This window comes from Lutra lutra, chromosome 1 (assembly GCF_902655055.1).
Source record: "Lutra lutra chromosome 1, mLutLut1.2, whole genome shotgun sequence".
NCBI lineage: Eukaryota > Metazoa > Chordata > Mammalia > Carnivora > Mustelidae > Lutra > Lutra lutra.
The window spans coordinates 142,467,132-142,473,131 of NC_062278.1; the positions used below are offsets into that span (position 1 = coordinate 142,467,132).

Below are 6,000 nucleotides of genomic sequence, written 5' to 3' on the forward strand. Positions count from 1 at the left end.
GCTAGTAATTATTAATAACACTGTGTAACCCTCCCCCCCAAAAAAAAGTCATCGTTAGGAGCTTTGAAGTGGAAATCAGCTATGTGAAATTTTCAAGAAAATTTTTTCTCTTTATTATCATTCAGGTATGATAAAAGACAATTATGATTTTCAATTTTCTGATATGTTTACCTTACCACGGCTTGCTATAATTTTGGTGTCCTCCCCTACATTGGGTTGATGTATATATTTTTAAAAATCTATTCCAAAGATCTTACTTTTATGTAAATTATAATAAATATTTGCAGGGTTAGAATTATCACAGTTACTAAATTAAACATGTTGTATTTCTGGGGGTACATGGCTGGCTAAGTTGAAAAAACATGTGACTCTTGGGGCGCCTGGGTGGCTCAGTGGTTAAAGCCTCTGCCTTTGGCTCAGGTCATGATCCCAGGGTCCTGGGATGGAGCCTCACATTGGGCTCTCTGCTCAGCGGGGAGTCTGCCTCCTCCTTTCTCTGCCTGCCTCTCTGCCTACTTGTGATCTGTCTGTCAAATAAATAAAAATATAAAAAAAGAAAAAAAGAAAAAACATGTGACTCTTGATCTCGAGGTCAGGGGTTTGAGCCCCATGTTGGGTGTAGAGATGACTTAAATAATCTAACAAGAAAAAAAAAGCAAAACATTTTTTTACAAGAAATAGCAGAACAGATCCTTCCAGAAACCACATGGCCTGTTAATATTGTTTTAGGACCAAGTAAGTGAAGCTATTTGGAAATCAATATTTAAACATTTTTATGAAGTGAGCCATATGTCAAATAAAACAGGACAAAAGGAGGAGCATTGTAAAGAAAACACGGGATATCTGCTTATGGTATTACTTCGTATGTCTATTTCCCTCTAGGCAAAGTTTTTTTATTATTGTTGATGTGATTTCTTTTACTCCGTTGTCAGTATCACCAGCGCAGGTAAGTAATAAATGATTCTGATTGTTATTTTATATCCATATTGTATGTCTTCCCCTGTAAATGCCTATTCATTTCGTGGATATGAAAGTAATAGAATAACATCAGTGAAAGACTGAAAAAAAGACAAAGAAAAAAACAAAAAACAACATCCTCTCCATCCCCTAACACAACGACTGGTATTTCTGTGTTGATACTTGGCTTTTGTGTAGTACTCACGGTGATTTCCTGCACAGGCTCTGCGGTCGGGTGGTGGAGTTTGCATCCCGCCGCCCCCTCTTAACCGTGTGTGACCTATGCAAAATCGCTTCACTCTCTTTGTGTGTCTCTGTTTCCTCACCTGCATAATAGAGATGATAGTAATAGTACCTATCTCTTGTGGCTAGTGTGACGATTAATTGGAATCACAAATTTTAGTAGTATAATGAAATATTCCATTTCTAATAGTAAATGGAAAATTCTTGCATAAGGCTTGACATAGTGATTGCTCAATAAATCGTAGTTATTCATTTTATTCTATTCTCCTGTAGTCCTTACCATAACCCTGTGAAAGTTACAGAGTTAGTACTGCTTTTCCTTCTCACAAGAGAACTGAGACTCATTTGAGAGGGAGGGTATATCTCATTCACAGTTCTGGTCCAGTGGCTGTTTTTTTGTTGTTGTTGTTTTGTTTTTGTTTTTTTTTAAGATTTTATTTATTTGAGAAAGAGAGAGCATGAGTGGGGGAAAGGAAGTTGGGGGGTGGTGCAGATGAAGACGGAGAAGCAGACTCCGTGCAGAGCAGGGAGCCAAGCTCAGGGCTCAATCCCAGGACCCTGGGATCATGACTTGAGCCAAAGGCAGACCCTTAACCAACTGAACCACCAGGCGCCCCTCCAGTGATGTTTTTTAAGACAAAGGAGAAATGGTACATGTTTCTGCTTCTCAGGAGATTCCTTTTAAGGGACAAGCAATCATTGCCTTTTGATGTGATGCAACAGGAAGTACGGTGTCACATATGACTTAACTCTCTTGGCAAAAAAGTTTAACTGGAATGAGTCACACCTCAGATTTACAGAATATAGGGGCACCTGTGTGGCTCAGTTGGTTAAGTGTCTGCCTTCGGTGCAGGTCATGATCTCCAGATCCTGGGATCAGGCCCCACAGCGGGCTCCCAGCTAGGCAGAGGTTCTGCTTCTCCCTCTCTCTCTGCCTTTCCCCCTACTTTTGCTCTGTCTCTTTCTCTTAAATGAATAAATAAGGGGCACCTGGGTGGCTCAGTGGGTTGGGCCGCTGCCTTCGGCTCAGGTCATGATCCCAGGTCCTGGGTTCGAGCCCCATATCGGGCTTTCTGCTCAGCAGGGAGCCTGCTTCCTCCTCTCTCTCTGCCTGCCTCTCTGCTTACTTGTGATTTCTCTCTGTCAAATAAATAAATAAAATCTTTAAAAAAAATAAATGAATAAATAAAATCTTTAAAAGAAATTTACAGTATATAGGAAGGATAGAGGGGTATTATTAAATGGTACCCTGATGAAAAATATTTAAGCAAATCTGTAATATAGGGCATTCTACAATACAAACTGGCATGTCTTTTCAATGACTCAATGAAAATGCCGCAAGGAAAAAAAGGGGAAAAGATGTGGAATAGTTGGGAGATTGTTCTAGATTAAAAGAGACAGAACAGGGGTGCCTGTATGGCTCAGTGAGTTAAACAACTGACTCTTGGTTTGGCTCAGGTCATGATCCTAGAGTTAGCAGATTGAGCCCCGTATTGGGGCTCAGCAAGGAGTCTGCTTGTCCCTCTCTCTCTCAGCTCCTCCTCCTGCTCTCTCTTTAAAATAAATAAATAAATAAGTAAAATCTTTTAAAAAAAGAGACAAAACAAACAAAAGCAATGGTGAATGATCTTTAATAGAATACTTACCTGAACCTAAAAGGAGACTAGAGAATAGAATATGTATAAAACATTTAGACAATACAGGGGAACTATTGCTAGTTTTGGGTGGTGTGATAATGGTATGTGGTTATTTTTTAAGAAGCATATTGAAGAATTTAGGGATTAAATTGTCTTTTTAAAAAAAGATTTCTGTATTTATTTGAGAGAGATTGAGGGAAAGAAAGCGTGCATGCACATGGGAGGAGGGGCAAAGGGAGAGGGAGAGAGAACCTCAAGCAGACTCCCCCCTGAGCATGGCACCCCACATAGGGCTTCATTCCATGACCCTGAGATCACAACTCTAGTGGAAACCAAGAGTGGATGTTCACTTGGCTGTGCCACCCAGGCGCCCCAGGGGTGAATTGTCTTGATATCTGTCATTCTAAATGATAAAGCAAAAAGAAGAAGGAGGAGGAGGAGGAGGAGGAGGAGAAGAAGAAGAAGAAGAAGAAGAAGAAGAAGAAGAAGAAGAAGAAGAAGAAGAAGAAGAAGAAGAAGAAAGAAGAAGAAGAAGAAAGAAGGAGGAGGAGAAGAAGAAGAAGAAAGAAGGAGGAGGAGAAGAAAAAGTAAATAAGACAAATATTACCAATTCTTGAATGTGAATGGTAGAGTGGGTATATGTGGATCCTTGTACTATTATTTCTATTTTTATGAATGTTTGAAATTTTTCATAGTAAAAAGTAAACAAATAAACAAAAAGGGACTTTTTAGAAAGCAGAAGCTGTGTATTCAAGTTGTTCCAGGGGCACCTGGTTGGTTTAGTTGATAGAACATGTGACTCTTGACCTTGTGGTTGTGAGTTCAAACCCCACATCGGGGTAGGGTTTACTAAATAAATAAATAGTTTCAGAGGTAGCATGGTATACCACACCCAAATATCCTCTCAGTGACAGTAACATACAGCACAGCTTTGCCTTCACATCTTACACAAGTCACAAGTGAGAGTTTGATGCATATTTCATAAGGAGAGAACACAAAAATCCTATACTAACAAAACTAAACAAAAACACCCTATACTCCTAAGGAAAACCTTGCTAGCCATCCCTATAGGGGGCCAAACCTAAATTATCTAGGTTGGGCACTGTATAGCATTTAGATGTACAATAAAAATAAATGGGCGAGGGGGTGCCTGGGTGGCTCAGTGGGTTAAGCCGCTGCCTTCGGCTCAGGTCATGATCCCAGGTCCTGGGTTCAAGCCCCACATCGGGCTTTCTGCTTGGCAGGGAGCCTGCTTCCTCCTCTCTCTCTGCCTGCCTCTCTGCCTACTTGTGATTTCTCTCTGTCAAATAAATAAATAAAATCTTTAAAAAAAAAATAAAATAAATAGGCGATTTCAATAATAGTATGTGTTTAAACATAAAGCAGGTTGTTTTTTTGTTTTTTGTTTTTGCTTTTGTTTTTGTTTTTTTAAGAAGAGGATGGTTGATGACTATGGTAAGGATCAATCCATACACAGGGACAGAACTAAGAAAAAAGTGTAGAATTGGAATTCCCTATTCCGGGCTCTGCTCTAAGTCACTCATTTACAAGTAAGCAAGTTTGAGGAGAGTAAATGTATTCACTTCCAAGTTCATAAGATCATTATTTTGTTTTCAAGCCAAGTTGAAGGAAAATCACAAGTTTTCATTTCATTCTCTAGCAGTTTCCAAAAATAACATCGTAACTATATACCTCTTAAACCCACCCACTACCCCAAGGATTTATTTTAAGCTAAGACAGAACTGGAACTAAACAAACTCTAAATATTGGAATGTAAAACTCCTAATCTCCCCACCCATATCGCTCAAGGACACAGTGGTGCTGAGAAGTGACCCAGAGCTACAGATAAGTGGCTTTTTTAGTATTTGAGGGTTTCTGAATATAAATCTTTATGTAACTATAATGAAAAAATTGGCTTTCATAGAAAAGTTATGGCACTCAACCCTTGAATATAATAAAACTTTAGAACTCTTTAAAAAGGACAAATATTCCCCCAAACTGTCCAGTTCTAAAGTTCTCCCCTAGAATGGACTTAAGAACCTGAGCAGATATTGCAGAAAATGACTTTTTCAAACAAGAAGTGATTATGATGGTTTTATTGCCTCTGGGGATCCATTGTGTAAATCCTATAGGGGAAAAATAATCGTGTTAAAGAGTCTAAATATTTTCACCAACATTTTCCACACGTGCCCATATTGTGATTAACAGATTTCCCAGAGAGTTTCTTCGTGTTTTAAATGTCTTTGGAAATCCCTATCTTGTCCATAGCCAGTTTTCTTTTGGATCTCTTGATTTAACATTTTCAAGAGTTTGGAGTAATGGTCCATCTAAAGAGAAAGAGAATTCTATGCAACAGACACAAATCCTCTGAAACGATCGTTCACCTGACAGTTCTCCAAACAATTTAAGCAGAAGTGTCACATACTTGGGCCATTCTGACTCACTTATTTGGAGAGGAACATTACTGGGCAAAACCAGATGTTTTCTGACTTACTTGTTTGTTCATGCTCTATCCAAGGCTCTTGCCACTGGAACAATCCATCAATAGGTGGTTACTCAAATGTGAGCTTGGCCTTGGGCTGGAGCCGGAAGAGGGCAGGGGTCCTTCCCTCCCTTTGCTTACCATTTCTCAACTGACAGGAAACAGTACAAAATAGTATATAAGTAAGGTTGAGCTGCATGCACTCTTCTAATTTATTAACTCTGGAATAGCTGAAGAAAGTCTGAGGTTGCTGCCTTGAACTTTGAAAAATACATCAAGGCTGGATAATATATTAAGTTCAACTGATGATAGCTACCACTTATTGGGTATGGCCATGCCAGGCACCAGGGCTAATGAGCATTTTACAGACATTTCTCATTTAACCTTCAAAAGATCTTATGAAGTAAGTTTTATTAGTTCAGTTTTACAGATGCAGTACGAAGACTGAGCAGGTTGAAGAACTTTCCTGAGGTCACTGCTAGTAAGAGGCTGTACAGGTATAGAAACTTGTCTGTTCTCTTAACTACCCTGAACTACATGCTCCTCCCTTAGATGGAGGAGTAGGGAAGAATGAGGTATGGGAAAACGGGGCTAGGATATTCTCCAACTTTCAGCTCCTCACAACCTGTGGGAACCCGATGCCGATGGGTGTAACCTCAGCCACAAAGCCAGAGTGGTCGT

At 39.5% G+C, this 6,000-nt stretch overlaps 1 long non-coding RNA gene across 1 annotated transcript in view; it reads left to right on the forward strand.

Annotated features, from left to right (window-relative positions):
• The window catches only part of LOC125105045 (uncharacterized), a 45,082-nt gene extending 44,756 nt beyond the window's left edge, over positions 1-326 (forward strand). The window contains exon 7 of the long non-coding RNA XR_007128793.1: positions 49-326. This is a non-coding gene — a long non-coding RNA (uncharacterized LOC125105045). The remainder of the gene's footprint in view (positions 1-48) is intronic.
• The last annotated feature ends 5,674 nt before the right edge of the window (positions 327-6,000 follow it).